Source organism: Carassius auratus, chromosome 31 (assembly GCF_003368295.1).
Source record: "Carassius auratus strain Wakin chromosome 31, ASM336829v1, whole genome shotgun sequence".
Taxonomy (NCBI): domain Eukaryota; kingdom Metazoa; phylum Chordata; class Actinopteri; order Cypriniformes; family Cyprinidae; genus Carassius; species Carassius auratus.
In genome coordinates this window covers 2,763,925-2,784,566 of record NC_039273.1, presented here as the reverse complement: position 1 = coordinate 2,784,566, position 20,642 = coordinate 2,763,925, and the positions used below count along the sequence as shown (strand labels likewise).

At 37.2% G+C, this 20,642-nt stretch overlaps 1 protein-coding gene across 2 annotated transcripts in view; it reads right to left on the bottom strand.

The window, feature by feature from the left end:
• Positions 1 to 20,642, bottom strand: part of cacna2d2a (calcium channel, voltage-dependent, alpha 2/delta subunit 2a) — a 186,107-nt gene that overhangs the window by 98,940 nt on the left and 66,525 nt on the right. The window lies entirely within an intron of this gene.

The window sequence follows — 20,642 nt, the reverse complement described above, 5'->3', positions numbered from 1 at the left end:
ATTTTAAAAAGGTCTGAGGTGTGAGAAATATATTTTTATGCATACAAATTTTCCATGAAGTTTTTTAATTAATATGAGCTCACGCTGCACAAATAATTATAATAATTATAAATAAATTAGCACATGATTTTAATCAATTTAGATGAAGTACAGCACATCAAACTGCAGGAAAACTGCTTTTCAAAAGTACGTCAACTAGACTCATTGGTAGCAAAAGGATACACACAAGAGTACATATTTTATCTACAATAAAATGCAATGCAATTAATTCAATTCAGCTATAACTACATGCATTATAGTATTATTTTCTGCAAATGCTGCCTATCAGTTTATTTACTTCATTGTAGGGTATAAGATGTAAAAAGTCTTTATAAATTAGCATAAAGAATGCAGCACTGGAATATAACAAATCTTATATAAAGTGTTGAATGTATTGTTTTAAATGTAGGATAAATCGTCTCTTGACACAGTTCACAGAACACGTGGGCTGCTCAACATGTTATAGATTCATTACATGCGTCACCATCATTGAAAAGCTCCAGCTCTACAGAAACATCCCACTCCTCTGTGCTAATGGTGATAAGTCACTTCAACCTGCTCAATATGTCAGGAAACTTTTCCCAGAAAGTCATAGTGACAGATGTTTCACAGAAATCTACATTCATGAACAGATTTATTTTCCACTACACTGACTCACAGGCTGCTGCACAATTTGCATTCTTCTACTACACACTAAGTACGTGCTTCACTGATAATGGCAAGTATGTACTTTTGAGTATGTAGTCAAAGTATGGAAGTACTGGGACATACAGTAGTAGTCTTCAAAGTGTGTTTTCAAATGAAATGAAAAAGCTTATTGTTGCACACTATTTGTGTTTGCATGTAAGTTCAGCATCTGCATTCTTTTTAAATCCATCATTCATGAATTCACACGTCTAAAAATGCTTCTTGAAATGTTTTCCCAAACATCTGACACAAAATAACCATCTCTAATCATAGCACACCATGATTTGGGTAATATTGGCCAATAAAGTACATTTAATGTACAAATGGTGTTACAGTACAAACAATTTTAGACTGCATCTTAATTTGCGTACTACATGCATTCTTCGTATAATGCTAAATTTGCATTAGTGCATTCTAAATAATATTTTTATGATAAACTCCTAATCAGTAACACCAGTGTGGTCAATATTAGTTCAAACACCGTGCATGTTATGAAAATACTGAACCAATCAATATGATTTAGCATGCACTAAAGCGAATTTTGCATACTTATAAGAATGCACAGTATGCAAATTAGGATGCAGCCTAATATTTTAAATTAAGATGTGAGATATTCCTACTTATATTTGTATGCTACTGCAATTTTCTAAATAGGATGCAGGAAATTCTGAGTTGACTTGATTCCAGTCAGTGTTAATTTCGTTGACGAAGACTATGACGAAAAATATTCGTCAACTAACCTTTTTCACGGACGAAAACTAAATAAAAACTAAATAAAAAGTCAGATATGATGACGAAAAACGTGACGAAATATAACTGACACTTTAGTCAACGAATAAAAATTAGACGAAAATATATGGGAGGGACGAATGGAGAAGAGATCCAATCAGAGCGAATCTTTGAGGGTAGGTTGATCTATGCAGAAGCAGCCGAGCCATTTTAAAAAGTCGCGGCAAATGCAAGCGCAACAGCTAAACAAACGCAGCAGCAGTTACACAGAAAAGAGAACAAAGATGAGTTTGCAGAAATTCGCACAGTTTCGAGGACGTTTTCATAACAGTTAAGTTGTTTACACAGGGAACTACACTGCGACCTTTTGAAATGCCATTTGGACCCAAATTTTTATGGGGTCGTAAATGTATCACTGATTATTTTTGTACCTACTTATGTGTAATGCTATGTTTTAATATGAGCATTTATTAAAACAGAAATGTGTATTTTAAGAATACGTTTTATAACGAGCTCCGAGCATTCAACGCATCAAGTTGGCTTCAGCCCCGCGATGCAGGAACGCTGAACTGAGCAGATGGTTACGCGCAACACTGAACCGAGATCTCCTTCAGGACATTTGCGTCCTCCTGCACCTGAACGAACAAATACAAATCGCATTTTAATAAACATAAGAAAAAGAGCGAAAAGTGAAAGAGCTCAATTCAGCAGCGCGGTGTTCTGGTGTTCAGGGAGCAAGCAGAGACGCGTCTCAAAGTCTTCTTGCTTTTGTACCGACAACAAATACATACTAAATATGTCGAAATACCCGTCTTGGAAAGTGTGTTCGAAAAAGTCTGTAGTTATGTCTTCAGTGAAAGTGAAGAGTTGGAAAGAAATCGGATGCGTATCTTTATAATGGATGCATTTGTCTCTTAAAGTGACCGCGCCTAATTTACTAGCTCTGCTGTCAGAGTCTTTAATGTATGAAAATGAAAGTAAATCACTCACTGCTCTTGATTGAATTACTTTGTAGTTTTAACAAGAATTTATCCAAAGTCAATCCAAAAATCAGATAGAATAGATTATATTGTTTTACTAGTGACTAAAAAATAAAAATAATAGGGACCTGAGCATGTTTTGCTTAAGTGTTTCTTTCTTTAATTGCTAATGAAACCTTTTCACACCACAGACTGAACCAAATTAAGCATTGCATCAGACATTATCAAGATGAATTTGTTGTTCTGACACAGTTTAATCCTGAGTTATTGTCATATTTTATTACCAATTTCTAAACTACAGGCAAATAAACTGTGATATTGTAAGAAACGTTGAAGGTGTCTGAATACATTTTGGTTTGATTGTGTATTTTATTTTACAGTGAAGACTATGCAGTGCTATTTTAAATGAACAAAAACAAACTTAAAAAAATGTAAACTTTGTGTAAATAGCACAAATAAAGAAATAGAATGAACAAACAATACAAATATAATATATGTGGTTGTCTATTTCAATAATACTGTACTTCATCTTGAAAGAATGTCATATGCATTGCATATCATTCAGGACGAATGCATATCTTTTTCAGAGAGCATGTATATTTTTCATTGAGAGCAGGCCTTATGTTTATTTTATAAATACCATTCCATAACAGACTGATGGAAACATTTAGTCAAGTCAACTAAGTTGACTTTGTTCTACTAAAAAAAAAAAAAACTAGACTAAGACTAAAAGACTTAAGACTAGACTAAGACTAAAACTCTTATGATATTTAGTCGACTAAAACTAGACTAAGACTAAAACATTTCAGATGACTAAAATGTGACTAAAACTAAATGGTGTGTTATTCAAAAGACTAAGACTAAGACTAAATCCGAATTCGCTGTCAAAATTAACACTGATTCCAGTCCAACATGTTGCCCTCTAAAGTGTTTAATTGGCTGCATATTGCTTGCATCAGCACTTATAATTGGTTAAATGTGGACCATGCAATATGTACAAGTAGCTGATCCTATTAAAACTGTGGAAAAGATGCTCTCCCCATCTGGAAGTAAAAAGTAGAGTTTTTATCTCACCTATGCAGTTCTCACTTCCTGTGCTCATGAAGGAGAAACGAACACCTGACAGCTTTAGACAGCACCACAGATCAGTGAGTTCGCCCGGATAAGGACAGAGGAAAGTTTGCAAAAGTTTTTCCCCACTAATAATCACCAGAACTCTTCAGACTTTTGAACAAGGTGTTCTTCTAACGAGAGCCACTTTGGTTGAGGTTCACAGCTGAGATGTCAGCAAAATAAAGAAAGGACAACAGGATATGAAATCCTCCTATTTCTTTCCCATAAAAAACAAACAAACAAATAAACTGGAATTTGAAACTGAATTATTGTTATGAGAATTTATAGTATTATAATTTAAACAAATTAAAAAATATACGGAAGTTCTAAGCGGCCATGCATTATAATATTTTTTCTTCTTGTTTTCTCGTTATAACGACTTAATTTTCTCGTTTTCTCGACATAACGAAGTTCGTTTTCTCGTTATAACGACTTCATTTTCTCATTTTCTCGACATAACGAAGTTCGTTTTCTCGACATAACGAAGTTCATTTTCTCGTTATAACGACTTAATTTTCTGTAAGAAGTTACACAACTGCGCCAGCAGGTGGCACTATAGACCTGAATATAACTGATGGGGCGTTGTACACTATCCACTTTACTGTACGCGGACCTTCCTCATGATCACTATAATTTGTGCAGTCTTCATTACTGATATTTAATTAATTCATAAATGTTAAATGCTTGAATCAATATGAATATTTTGTGTATTAAGTTCCTGCTAGATGCATGAGTTTCACCAACGCGTTCTGTGTCATAAAATAACTGCTTATCAAAAACAAGGTTGACGTCACTGTATTCTGTTTATCTACAGTAGGACGGGATTTAACGATGTAGGCTGATGTGCTTCTTTTCCTTATTACTAATCTTTATTGTTAACCATATTGATGAGAAATGTGATGTATATGTAAAATCCATAGGCTAATTTAATTCAGTTTTGTTCTATAATGTTGCAATCGTTTTTTTCTACACACACACACACACACACACACACACACACTACAGGTAGTCCTACACATGGACGCTCTTTTCAAACAGAAGCTTGTAACACACATGATATCTGCCACATCATATAATGAGTACTACAAATTACAAATTATATATAATTTTATTTCAAATAAAGGGAAAATGAAAAGTGAGTTTAATCCAAGCAGCTCTAATGGCGCGGTTTTGTCATTTAAACATGTTAATTACAAAAACAAAACGTTTGTTGTACTGTCTCTCAATAGTGATTGATCAGCCTTTATTTATATACAGTATTGTAGACGTTATTACCTAGGCGAAGCTAAATTTGTTGAAATTTAGGCTACAGTAAGAGCGCCTGCATGGTTGTCCATCAGATGTCTGTCAAAGTTGAGTTCGTTACTATAGCAACAGTAAAACTGTCATGTCGTTATAACGAGAAAACTAACTTTCGTTATGTCGAGATAACGAGAAAAATAAGTCGTTATAACGAGAAAACGAACTTCGTTATGTCGAGATAACGAGAAAAATAAATCGTTATAACGAGAAAACGACTTTCGTTATGTCGAGATAACGAGAAAATTAAGTCGTTATAACGAGAAAACAAAAAGGAAAAAAATTCTAATGCATGGCCGCTTAGAACTTCCGTAAATATATATTATTATTCTTTTCATTTTATTATTATTTATATATATATATATATATATATATATATATATATATATATATATATTTCAATTTCTCTTGGATTAGTTAAAAAAATATAATTAATCAAATAAATAAATAGGTCTATCCAACAATCAGTCAACCCACTTGAACAACCTGATTGTATAAAACCAGAATTATACTAACATTAAAAATAAGAAGTAATAGGAAGAAGAATTTTGATCAAAGCACTGAATTTAAATTCCATTAAAGTCTTCCTACATTCAAATTCAAAATGCAATTCTGCAAGGCAGTCTGAATTCAGTTCTGAATGGTGCACAACCCAGAAAAATCATGGGTTATATTCGTGGGCAACAGACAAACTGATAAAATATAACTTGAATGCAGTCATGAATTGTGCAAAGAATCTGTCAAATGCATATACATCAGCCTTTTTGGCTAAGAGCAGCATGGACATTCTTCTAAGTACCTCCTTTTGTGCAGCACAGAAGAAAGAAAGGTGAAACATGAGCGTGAGTAAAAGATTAGCAAGAATATTCCATTCTGGGTGAACCACGGCTTTAATCATGCGTGGGAGCATGATATTGTTTTCCATCTCCATTTTTGGACACCATCGGACGTAGCACAATCAGAGCTGCTCCCACACAGGTGATTCACGCGCTCTTGTCTCTCTCTCAAGCCCTGTTTTTCATGATTCTCCTGGGGAGATTCACCTGATCTGCATCCAGACTCACCCACGAACACCTGCCGCCCGTCTCCGGGCTCAAGGTGCAAAAACACCCACTCGTTTCCACCGGGAATGTGAGCAGACTTCCAGACAATCTCCTTCACCTGACTCTCAACAAAAGAGCACTCATCAAAAGCCTTCAAAAATATCAATTACATACCTTTCACTGACTGCATTCAAAAGCTTTCAAACTGCAGCTTAAACGACTAATAGACTGGCTGCGGTAATGTACCTAATGTTAGAGAAATAACAGAGCGAGCGTTCGAGAGGTGAGTCTAATTCAAGGGCAGTTGCGTTTAATGGCTACACCATTAGGAGTAATGTAAGCGCCAAATAACACTCCACTCCAGGGTGCCAATTGAAACCCTATTAAACACTATGTCTTATTGACCAGATTTCTATACACCCTCATATGCTTTTATATGCATTTTAAGTCACAGTTGTGCTTATAAGTAAGATTATAAGTAAGACTTCCATTCAATATGAAACAAACTGGTCCAAGTATGTAATTTCTGCATCACTAGCAGCATTAAATGGAATTGCAATGTTTGGCAGTGATCAGTATCACTGCAATTGTGTTTGGTGCCATTATTGGCGCAAAATTACACTATCTCTACATACTACATAGTGAAAGCTGCAAAGTTCAAACTATGGGGTAGGAATTAATAAAAAATTGGCTAAATCTATGTTTTAATGTGTGCATTGTGTATGAAGTATCCAGAAAACACTTTTTGATCTGACGATTTAGACTGAAACACATTTTAATAAATCGCATTTAAATCAAATTCACTCCACACAGGGATTTGATTTGACACATATCTATTTATTTATTTTTATATTAACATTAATATTATTATTTTCAGACTATGAACAACAAAATAGATATGAGTCATATCAATAAATTAGTCAAGCAATAAAAAAAATAGCAACCTGGAGAAATCAGCAAAAGCAAACAGACCTGTATTCATTTATTTTATATTGTTTAGTTTTTATACACATTTTTTATTTTATTGTTTGCTTTTTTAGTGTACAAACAACTACGCTGAATACACTTTGAATATATATATATATATATATTTTAGACAACAAATAACTAAATTAATTAAAGCTGAAGGGGCTAAATAAATTATATAAATTATTTATTATTTAAATTGATTTGGAAAGGGAAAATAAATAAATATAAATACATAAACATTTTTTATCTCCATTATTATATTTTAGTTTATTTAGCTGTTTATTTAGTAGTTTTCAAACTACAAACATAACAAAAAATTTAATACAAGTTATTGTAAAAAGTTAATTTAAACAATAAAGTTGGAAAGGAAACAAAAATAAATAAAGTAATATATTAAATACATAAATAGTCACCTGGATTATTAGCCACCACTATTAAAACCAGTTTAAAAAAAAAAAAAAAAAAAAAAAGTGAAGTGACATTCAGCCAAGTATGGTGACCCATACTCAGAATTTGTGCTCTGCATTTAACCCATCCGAAATGCACACACACAGAGCAGTGAACACACACACACACACTGTGAGCACACACCCGGAGCAGTGGGCAGCCATTTATGCTGCGGCGCCCGGGGAGCAGTTGGGGGTTCAATGCCTTGCTCAAGGGCACCTAAGTCGTGGTATTGAAGGTGGAGAGAGAACTGTACATGCACTACCCCCACCCACAATTCCTGCCGGCCCGAGACTAGAACCCACAACCCTTCGATTGGGAGTCCAACCCTCTAACCATTAGGCCACGACTTTACTTGTGAAAGTGCTACAATTTAATGCAACCGATAGTTTACACAAAGCTGCATGCGAAAGACTGTATCACACACACTCACAGTATTATAAAATCTGCGGATGAATATAATCAGCTCAGTACGGTTAACCTGAGGGGATTCGCTGTTAATGTCGAGACTACATTAGCTGACATTTAACTCTGAGAGGCCACCGGATCACTGATTGATGACCGCTAAGCTGTGCACAAATCACACATGCACAGTTAAACACCTATGACACTTCTGATTGGAGCAATATTTACAGTAGAGAGCAAATTTGTCAAGTGTGTTTAGCTTGGCATTCACAGGGTAATACACAAAGACAAAGTGAAGTCAGAACTGATCCTGTGTACTGTCTTAATAAATCTCTCTGGTCGTAATGAACATTATGTTCTTTTTAGCAACGTCATATGACCCCCTCAGTTTAAAATATGGCAAAATTAAAAAGATGTGAATGTCATTTCACATTTTCTTTTAATTAAGGCATTGTCCTGGACTTTGCAGACAACAAAGTGTCATTTTAAAAGTCAGCGAAACTGCAGAGTGAAAATTCAATATGGCTTCTTCTTATCTGTCTGATCAGTAATCGTGTGTCACAGCAATTCAATCTCTCAGACTTATTGTTTTGTACTGTCTTCTTGTTTTCCTCTTATTGCCTCAACTTGCTTTCTATCAATCCATCGTCTTTCCTTTTCGTTTTGTCTGTCTTTCCTGCGCTCCATCTCTCTCTTAGACATTATTTGGTGTGATTGCTAAAGCACGCTTCAGTATTACTATGGCAGAGATTTAAACAACCCCAAACCCCTGACCCACAGAATTAAACTGCAGCATCTGACCCGTCCAGCAGGGGGAATGATCGGCACCATGCTGACATCATTACACAAAATAAATGGCTAAAAACTAAAGGCAGATAACAGATAGATATTTTCTTCTTGTGCCTCATTTTCTTTTCACTCCCCCTTTTCTCTCTCTTAGCTTGCCATCTCTCTCCGTCTCTCTCTCTCTCTCTCTCTCTCTCTCTCTCTCTCTCTCTCTCTCTATATATATATATATATATATATATATATATATATATATACTGTAGAGAGAGAGAGAGAGAGAGAGAGAGAGAGAGAGATTTATTCTATTCCAAGAAAATCAAATCTTTCCAAGAGCTGTAAAAATGAAAAATCTTAATATTCATATAACTGCTTTTTCACAGTAACTCAAAAATCTATTTTATAACTATAACTATAACTAAACTATAATCACTCATGTACAAGAGAACACACACACACACACACAGAGACTGTAGGCATACTACATTACACAAAATAAAGATAACAATACCTAATGCAGGGCTTGAAAATGAAAAAAAAAAATAATTCAATTGGTTCACGGAGCAGAATCGATATTTTAATGTTTCTGTTCTGTGTTCCTCTGATATTATTACCGTTCCAAAACTGGTTTGGGTGGAAGAAAATTGGTTAATAATGTTATTTTTTAAAAAACATTATTATGTGCCTATAATTTGACTACTAATAATAATATAATAATAATAAAGTATAGTGTTTATTTTTTTTTACTCAAAAAGAAAAGGAAAAAATAGAGATCTAACGTTAGCCAATAACCAGCTGCACTTAGCTATCACAGCTAATACAGCATCATCTTTAGTAGATTTCCTCTCTGCTGTTTCGCTTTCCTTCCCTAAAACTTTGGAACGTGTCACAATGAACCATCATTTAGCACATTTTTTCTTTCGTTTCGTTAATCTGTCAATATGATTTAAGTGAAATATATTTAGTGTATATGCCTATATTCCTTTGTATGTGATCCTATAGTTTTTCTGTTTTCTCCAAGAAATTCAAGAAATATTTTTGTTACTTGATATTAGTGTTGTGAAAAGTACCAATGACAGAATCAATCGGTACTGAAATGTAAAAAATGTGTCGATACAAGCATTTCACGCAAGCATTCTGAGCACTGTTGAGTGGATTTTTAAACAGCTCTGATTGGCCATTGTGTTCTCATGCTCAACACACATGACAGTGCTCAGAATGCTAGCGGAAAATGCTGGTATCATATATACATTTTCACTTAATAAATAAACTGAAATAAAAAATTATATGGTTAATTCTGTGCAGTCCAACTACAGTATATTGTAAATAAATATGATTATTTAGAATTTTATCCAAAGTTTAAGCAAAACATATCTTTAAATCGAAATGAAATGGCATCTGCAACATATTTTACCTTCATAATGTGACCTATTTCCAATTTAAACAGGATATTCAGTGAAAAACAGATTGAATTGATTGAAAAGTGATTTTATGTATCAGGAATTGGTTGGGTAGTGAAAACAACATACTGCATTAAGTGCTCAGCATGTACAGTATATAGAGTAATATGGCAGCATGTTATTCCAAATATATGCAGACATGACACATCAGGATGTGACTCATTAGATCTGATGCACTGAGGTCAATTAACAGAGTTCAAGGCTTATTCTGTACACACAATTCCTGCTGAACGTGTGCAAGAGAAGTCAACATCTCTGTTGCTGTGGCTCTTCATGGATGAACACACAGACAGATGGATAGACAGATAAATGACTGTATGGAAAAGTAAAACATTTGAACAAACAAATACATGCAACCTTTACTTAAAAAGAAGTACAGGTTAAAAACACATAAAGAAGCTTTCATGAGGCCTACATGATAGTCTAACTGGCCCACAGGATAATACATTCACAAATGAGATTTCTTTAATATATCAAATGTTTCTCCTGGAGACCATTGAAATGATATGGAGATTTTTGAGATCCCTTGAAAATGTTAATCGTCTCTCTTAAAAGGAGAATTCATCAAAACACATCAATGCTTCTCAGTTGTTTCTCCTATACTGGCTCAAACCAAATTATTTTATTGGTCTAAATGAGTCTATTCCACCGAACTACTGTTATAAGCATGAGCATTGCAACAATATATAGTGATATTCTCAATGTTACCCAGAATAAAGGATATAGATATAACTCATTAGAAATACTTCTACACTGTCAGAAATGCAAAATAAATCTATTGTATCTCTTGCTCTGGCTACTGTGTATAGACCACCATGCCTGTATACAGAATTCCTAAAATAATTTGCAGATTTCCTCTCAGACTTGTTGGTTACAGTCGACAAAGAGCTAATTGTTGGAGATTTTAATATTCACATTGATAATACAAATGATGCATTAGGACTTGTGTTTACTGACCTAATAAACTCTTTTGGAGTCAAGCAAAATGTCACTGGGGCCACTCATCATTTTAATCCATAGTACTTAAACTGCACTTGTTAAAATGACAAAAGACTTGCTTCTTGCATCAGATCAAGGCTGCATCTCATTGCTAGTTTTACTTGATCCTAGGGCTGCGTTCGACACCACAGATCATAGACATACTCATAGATCGATTACAAAACTATACAGGTATTCAAGAGCAGGCTCTAAGATGGTTTAGATCCTACCTGTCCGATCGCTACCATTTTGTTTATTTAAATAGGGAGTCATCTCATTTATCACCAGTAAAATATGGAGTGCCACAAGGATCCGTCCTAGATCCTCTGCTATTTTCAATATACATGTTGCCCCTTTGTAATAATATTAGAAAATACGGGATTAGTTTACACTGTTATGCTGATGATACTCAGCTCTATATCTCAACGAGACCAGGTGAAACTTCTAAATTATCTGAGCTAACAGAGTGTGTTAGAAATGTAAAAGTTTGGATGACCAATAATTTTATCCTATTAAATTTGGATAAGACAGAGGTATAACTTATTGGACCAAAAAACAGTACACGGAATCTAGTAGATTGCAATTTGAAACTCATCGGATGTACTGTTACTTCCTCTACAGTCAAAAATAGCCTTCCTGATAATATTCGGGGTTCAGACAAACTCTCTCTGTTTAAATCTAGATTAAAAACACATCTCTTTTGCCAAGCATTCAAATAATGCATCTCATAATTTGTGACTGCAGTTATTTCTGATCTAATGCGCATTATTATTATTTAGCTTGGGTTAAACTAATTAATTTTACTTGGTTGGAACAGCTGCTATGCTAATTAGTCTTTATTTGATTCTCTGGTTTACTTACACAAGCTCCAGTCTGGATCCAGAACACCTGAGAAGAGATGATGCCAACCCCTCAGAGGACCTCAGATGATGCTAACCCTAAAACATACAGAACTACCAAATATTGCTACAAGTGTGATTGCATGATATAATAATTGCTGTTAATAGTGTTTATCATCTGGTTGACTACGTCTTGTGTTAATTTTCCTGATAATTTCTGTCTTATGCACATAACCTGACAGTCACCACTGATAAGCAACAACTAAATATTGTAGAAACTTAATTTTCTGTAAAGTTGCTTTGCAATGATTTGTATTGTAAAAAGCACTATGTAAATAAACTTGAATTATTCTCTTAAAAATGAAGGTTTTCTCAGTGATGGGTGAATGATACTCCAAGAAATAAAGGTTCTTTATATGCATAGATGGTTCCATGAAGAACCTTTAACATTTCCCACAGTTCCCAATGAACAAATTTAGAAGATCTGGCCTCAACCTGAGGGAAGATGCAGCAGTGTCCAGGTCTCAGATGTTTCTAGACGTGGTGGAACAGAGAGGCTCTAAACCCTTCCTTCATTCTTCAGCGCTCAGCTGGGATTAAACCCAATCACTACAGCCACTGAATCGGAAAACACACACAATAACAGATGGGCACACACTCACATAGATATGACCACAGAGAAACAGGAATTCAAAACTTTCAGCTTCTGGCCATCGTGTGTGTGTTTTTCTCCCTCTTTGTTAATTACTCATTTGCCCTCACAGCAGCCACTTCAATCAGTTTCCAATAGATCATACCAAAATTCTTCCAGATTTTGCTTAAAATATCACATTATGTTTCAAGACATTTTAGTCAAACTAAATATACTGAAATGCATAATCACTGAATTTATTCCCGAACGGAACGATATTTACTGAATTAAACATGCAAAATGGTCAGGCCATGTGACAACAATGTGGAATACTACTGTTTGAAATGTTCCATATTACATACAGTTTTGCATACTTAGAAATATAAAACAGTTTATTGTGTGTACTACTGTTCAAATGTTGGAGAGGAATTAATACTTGTATTCAGAAAGTATGAAAGGAATTAATATTTAATCATTTATTCAGTAAGGATACATGACATTAAAGACATTTGTAATGTAATAAAGATTCTATTTCAAATAAATGCTGTTTCTTTAATCACAGCAATAAATTATATTTTAGAAATATTCAAATAGTAAACAGTTATTTTAAATCTTCATATTTCAAAATATGACTGGTTTATTGTATTTTTCATCAAATGAATGTAGCCCTGGTGAGCAAAAGAGACTTCTTTTAAACAAAAATCTTACTGACTTCAAACTTTTAAATCATTAATTTATGTTATATATCTATCCTTTAATCTATTATGTGAGACATGTATCAAACACAACTCATTTTCAAACATTTTTTTTTTCTTCGCACTTTAATTAATATCAGAGCTTTACATTTCATCTGTTGGTTTTAAAAGCAGAATTCCTTCTCTTGTTCCTCCTCCTGGTTTCACTCCTCTCCTCTGTTCTTCCTCTCACTCTCTCACTCTCACGACTGTCTGAATTTAACTAAAACTCTTTTCAGACAACAAGCTCAAGTGGACGAGAATAAACAGGATAATGGGTCGGATGACAAGTAAACAAGACAAACACACAAGAGTGGAGTGGGTGTAGAAATCCACCACTAATCTACATGTCTGCTCAGACAATCGAGAAAGCCCATTCTCTGGAAAACCCTTGAATTTTGAATGTCTCCGTCTGTTCTCAGTCTCAGACAGGCTTTCCCTCCTTCAAAACACTCAAGATGTTCGCTGTCAATCTTAAACATCAAAATACAACATACTTCACCTAAATGAAGATAATTCACCTATCCTAAATGACAAAACAAAGACTTTTTGATGCAAACCCACTTTTTTTGATTGATATCTGATACATTTTAACACTCATTTTTATATGAGTCTAAATAGTTGAGCAAAACCCATCTCTCAGAAGACCCATCAATTTAAAAAAAAATATATAATTCTGACATTTTTTTGCATTTTATGATAGCACAATGCAATTGACAATAACATTAGTATTTCTGAAATATATCTTAATTTAGTCCCTTTATGAGAGGTTTAACTCACTGGGATCTTAAGATATTGTTCCGCAACGCGGGGTTGTTAGGTTTTACATGTGTTACCTACAAAGATAGCAAACACACACTCACACACACACACACACACGTTGTGCAGGTAGCATAAGTGCTGACACCGGCTGAATAGCCTCAACAGTTTTTGAATATAATCCAAGCGTGGGCTGAAGAGGACGGCATGAGGACACTCGCTGCCTGCCGTCGTGTTCCACACAAACAAACAGAGACAGACATGTCGCCACATTGAGTCTGTCACCTGTGCTTGTAAAGCAAATACAGAACACGCACATTCACACACAAACACCGGCACCCTGAAAACCGCTCCGCGGCGCTCTGATGTTGATCCGAATATCATCTCGATGTGCGGTTGGCTAGAGGCAGAAGAGAAGGTCAGCAAGGTCTCATAAGCTCTGTTGCGAGTCAGCATCCACCCTGTCTGCTATCTACATAGACAGCTATCTTCTAAGACAGCATTCTTACTCAGAAATACTACATATGCAACAACTTTGCACTTCTCACTTATAACACTTGATACACAACTGATTTCAAATAGAATATCAAGCATGTTGCTATACCAAAAATGTGATACTTTCATAAGACAAATAATGCATAATATACTCTAAATATTTACTCAATACTTTTCTTAAGAATACCATAAAGTCAAAACAGTTGCTAGGTTGTTCTGGGTAGTGCTTGCTTACTTGTCAAATGTACATTTATTATTTTTATGGCTTTTTAAGGGTTATTAAAAAGGGTTAATAGTAAAATAACACTACGGAAGTCTAGGTTTGTTTTGAACTGCTTGTTTTTTTGTTTTTCTTCATACTATCAGCATACCACTTCTAGAAAACACATGATTTAGATACCGTTTACATCTGTATTATATAAAATGTGAAACATTAATTCAATACTTCAGATTTTAGTTTGTTCAGATTATTACAAAGGACAGTAACGGTGATGCTTAATTTAACAGACACCACTTCATATGCAGTTAAAGTAATTTTTTTATGTAGTTATACTATTTAGCGAATATTAAATAGCTAAAACAGTTTAATCAGCCAATATTTGTCCATTTTAAAATTACTGCTATCTCATTCTTCTTGATATTTTATGTGCACTGATCATATTCCTTATTCCTCTGTCTAAATCTTCCTCATGTTTTTCCTGTATTAAACATGAAATGAAAATACAAACTGACCAGTAGCTGAATAATTAAAGACCCAACATGAAGAAACTATTACAGTCATGCAAGATCAATTCCAATCTAAAGCTACAAAGAAAAACAACACTACTGAAGCAACACCAAACACATTTCTGAAAACTGCACACTTAGTTTAACAATAAACATTTCAATCTTCCCACTGGGTTTAGAATAGCTCAGATGTACTAATTAAATCATTTGTAAACTACATGCAATTATAAAAAGTATTGGAAACAAAAAGAAACACTGTTCATTATTATCCTTTTCACACCAACATCACTGGACAGCAGAAATATACATACAGTCAGAACACGCTGTCTTGATAGGCAGCGTACAAGGCTTTCGAACAGAGTCTGGTAATATACACAGCAGTAAAGATGAGGAGAGAGAGACAGACAGAGCGGACGAGATAGTCGGAGAGAGATGACAGCCAACAATGTTCTTTTAGGTACTGACATGGCAGTGTTATCTTAGTCTATCAAGCCGCCCCACACCCTTCCACGTCCTTCTCTCCCTACCTCGTCTCAAACACACACACACACACACACACACACACACACACACACACACAGTGTCTGGAGCTCAAGGGCAAACTGTTTATTTTTGCTTCCCATCTCGTTGCCCTTTACTTCAATCACGTTCATGTAGCTTCAGATCCACGGCGGCAATCATGAAACGCTGTGAGAAAAAAGAAAGGTCACTTGGAGCACGTGGTGACAGATATCCGTGCCTCTGAGTTATTGTATTTTTCATATTCAGGAGGGAAAGATCTGTGGTGAGATGCCGGTGCTTTGGTGAACAGACAGCGTTTGTGTTTGACAATCTGCGTCGGCCGTGTTTTCCGTAGACATGTGATAGTGTGTGTGTGTGTGCTCGTGTGTGTCGGAACTGGTGTTTGAGATGTCCACGAGCGAACAGACATACACCCACACACACATATACACATATATGTGTGTCAGATTCGATTTGGGGTTTTAAGAAAATATGCAGAGCCAGCCAGCTCTCAAACCAATTACAACAGATTGGCAAATTAAAATGGAGGCCTTGAGCAAACGGAGCGTGGATGTTGAGGACGGCAAAATAATTTCCATGATACGAGCAGCTCAGAGCAATTCAACATCCCAACTCCAAAATCAGTACTCGCTCACTTCATTACATTTACATGGACTTCATACCAGTCCCTGCCTATTTCAAGACCCAACATGAAAACGGTCCAGTCTAACAGCGGATATTACATCAGTCAGTCGTTTACTTGCTATAGCATGCTGGAATTTAGTATGCTAACATGATGCATTAGAAGTAGGCAAACTTAGGTATATGATAAAATGCTTTCCTAAGCACAAGTACTGTTTGCTGTTAACCCAAACTACTGAGAACCACGTTCATTAGTTGAAACAAAGCTAAAAACTTGTCTTGGCTGAAATAAGTTTAAGAAATAAAATTACCAAACCAGAAATAAAAATAAATGACAAAAAAAAAAAAAAGATAAATCAAATTTTTTTGCTAAAACTTGAAGTAAAATTAAAGAACGAAAATATAAAGGTAAAAGCAAATTACTAATATTGATAATACTATAATTGTTTATAAATAATACTGAAATAACACTGCTGAGCACCACAAAAAAAATCTTTCAGAAGCAGTTTTTAAATGAATATTCTGGATCCAAGTAAAGCTCAATAAAAACCCTTTCAAGAAAAGTCATTTCCCTCGGCGGCCACACACCTCTACTTAAATGGGGACATTCCAAAATCTGGAACAGTCTGCCAAACTCACATTTTAACTACATATTTCAAAACAGCAATAAAGTGTGATCTGTCGCATTAACTGTCTCAGAAAAGTTGTTTCTTATAGACAAAAAGCATTTAAAATATGCATATACACTTGTGGTATAGCATAAAAATTAAATTAACAAACAAACAATAATAATAATTTGACTTTGACCCTCTTTTTATTTAAAAAAAGCTACAAATCTGGAGAGACATATGTATAATGAAAGTGAATGTTCAAATACTCACTGTATCAATAGTATAGCCTCAACATTGGCCTTTTTAAAGAAAAATGATTAAAAATGTTCTTATTTTTTTTAGTAATCAACAATATTCCACAGATACTGTCAATTAAGTTTAACTTGCATTGAACCCAAAGTATTTCTTTAAAGTGAAGTGAAAGTGAATTCCGCTCCACTAGTGCACCAAAAGTACATTTTACAAAAAAGTTTTTGACACTTTATTTGCTAGTGCAAAGCACTGATGAGTCTAAACTCGTGCTGGATTCTTCATTTGCCCAAACGAAGGACAGATCTGTAAAATCAGACAGATCAGACAGAATCAGTGAGTTTAAATACTCCAGACAGAACTGATGGTCGTCTACCGCTCCAAAAATACATTTATTCATCTGATGATGTAAATGAGGGATTAGATGTAATTGGAAGACTTTGCAAAGAAAAGGTGCAAAGGAAAGATTAAGAGATGTAGTGTGTATGTGGGAGACAGAAAGAGCTCTCTAATCTAAGTCTAATCAGGTAAAAGACCCTTGAGAATTCCTCAAGCCGAGACACTGCTAATGTCAAGCCAAGACCCACCGCTGGGCTTTCAAACGAGGGACCAGAAGAATATATAGAGTATCTTTGTCACGGTAGGAAATCCAGTGTTTCCTCCGTGTCATGTTTTGTTATTGTTTTTGTACTTACGTTGTCTCCATGTGCTCGTTTAGTTGATTGTCATCACCTGGGTGTTGATTGTCTCGCTCCAGCTGATCGTCATCATACCTCTGCTACTTATACTCACCTCGCTCTCTCTCTGTTGTCAGATCCTCTCTTATGTCTCCATGCACTAGCTGGAATATCGTCTTCCGTGTTTGTGTGCTGGTTTGGATTCGTGTTGTCGTCCGCGTGTCAGTGTTCCGGTCTGTTCCTGGTTCCAACCATTGACCACCTTCACCTGCACCGCTGACTTCACCATCCCGCTCTTCTCACGCCACCGTAGACCTTCCTTGCCATTGCCAACACTCTGGACACTCTTTATCAATAAACTACATCTGATTGCCTGCAATTGCTTCCTCCTCTTTTATCGGTCGTTACAGTAGGATCTGACCATCATGGAAGCAGCAGGCGATCGCTCCCCATCTCATCTCGAAGAATTTCTGCAACGAGCTGTGGGTCGTATGGATCGCCAAGACAAGGCGATAGATGAGATGGGTCGAGCCTTCCAAGCAATGGTGACGAAGGTGTCCGAGCTCGTTCTCCAGACGCAACAACAACAACTATCGTCACCCGCTGCGCCTCCCACGCCACCCACACCGCCGATCGTCTCCGGGGGGATTTCCCAGCCCGAACCACGCCTCCCCATCCCGGAGAAATATGCGGGTGAGCCAGAGTTCTGTCGATCTTTTTTGTCTCATTGTTCTCTGCACTTCGCCCTGCAGCCCCGCACGTTCTACACCGAGGAAATGAAGGTGGCATTCGTCTTATCTCTACTTACGGGAAGGGCTGCCCTCTGGGGGACGGCGGTGTGGGAGAACCAAGACAGCTGCTGTGCCTCGTTCCACGCACTTTCGGAAGAGATGAGACGGGTCTTCGACCGCTCCGCCGCCGGGAGGGAAGCGGCTTGGCTTCTCACGGACCTACGTCAGGGGGAAAGGTCCGTTTCCGATTATTCGATTGAGTTCCGCACCCTGGCGGCGGAGTGTAAGTGGAACGAGGAGGCGCAGTGGGATCACTTCCTGCATGGGTTGGCTGACCGCATCCAACAGGAGATCCGCGCCGTCGAGCTCCCCACTTCTCTCAACAGTCTGATTGACCTAACCATCAGAGTGGAGAATCGACTCGATCAAGCCACCAGACGGAGGGGGAGAGCAGTTCTCGCGAACAGACCGGAGGCTCAGTATCAGCGCTCAGATGTTGCGGTCAGCCCACCGGGAGATCTTGAACCCATGCAGGTGGGGCGAGCTCGGCTCTCCCGGGAGGAGAGGATCAGGCGGAGATCCCTGGGACTATGTTTATACTGCGGCAGTCAAGAACATCACATCCAGCTTTGTCCGGTAAAAGACCGAGCCCGATAGTAAGACGGAGGCTACTATCGGGTGGGATCTCTGCCAGAAAGACCTCATCTACATCGACACTCCTTCCGGTGAGTCTACGGTGGTCCACCCACGCACTCGAGCATCACGCCTTGTTGGATTCTGGGGCAGAGGGTAATTTCATGGACTTCCAGTTCGCTAGTAAGCTTAACATTCCTCTCACCTCCCTCAAACACCCCATTGCACCCTTTGCTCTCAATGGACACAGACTACCAGTCATCACTCAGACCACCTTACCTGTTTCCCTCACCACATCTGGCAATCATACTGAGGAGATATCATTTTACATTACGGACTCACCTTCATCCCCCATCGTTCTCGGTCACACCTGGCTTCAGAAACACAACCCCAGCATCAATTGGCGCCTTGGATCTGTGGTTAGCTGGAGCGAGGAATGTCATTTGTCTTGTCTTTTGTCTGCTGGTGTTAATGTTTCTGAGTCTGTGTTTCAGGGGGAAGCAGTGGATTTGGCTAGCGTGCCCGCGGAGTACCACGACCTGAAGGAGGTGTTCAGTAAGTCTCGTGCTGATTCTCTTCCTCCTCATCGTCCCTATGACTGTGCGATAGAGTTATTGCCAGGTACTTCTCCGCCTAAGGGCAAGTTATATTCTTTGTCTGTTCCAGAGACGGCGGCCATGGAGAAATATATATCCAGTTCTCTAGCAACGGGGTTTATCCGCCCTTCCTCTTCTCCAGCGGGGGCGGGGTTCTTTTTTGTGGGAAAGAAGGACGGATCCTTGCGACCTTGCATTGACTACCGAGGGCTGAACAACATAACGGTAAAGAATACCTATCCTTTGCCGCTTATGTCTTCAGCTTTTGAGAGGTTGCAGGGAGCGTCCGTTTTCACTAAATTGGACTTACGTAATGCTTATCATTTGGTCCGCATCAGGGAGGGGGATGAGTGGAAGACTGCCTTTAACACCCCTAGAGGCCATTTTGAGTACTGCGTTATGCCGTTCGGGCTAACCAACTCGCCGGCAGTCTTTCAAGCACTCGTTAATGACGTGTTGCGAGACATGGTCGATCTGTTCATATATGTTTACCTGGATGACATATTGATCTTTTCTTCGTCTCTCCAGGAACACGTGCAACACGTACGACGAGTGCTTCTGCGGTTGCTAGAGAATGGATTGTTTGTCAAGGCGGAGAAATGCGTTTTTCATGCACAGTCTGTTTCTTTTCTAGGACACATCATTTCGACTGAGGGTGTTCGCATGGATCCTGAGAAGGTTAAGGCTGTGGTGAATTGGCCATCCCCAGAGTCTCGCAAGGCCCTGCAGAGATTTCTGGGGTTCGCCAATTTTTACCGGCGTTTCATTCGCAATTTCAGCCAACTAGCCGCTCCTCTGACCGCCTTGACCTCCCCTAGTTTGACGTTCAGGTGGTCAGACGCAGCTGAAGCTGCGTTTGCCAAACTGAAAAGCTGCTTTGTTTCAG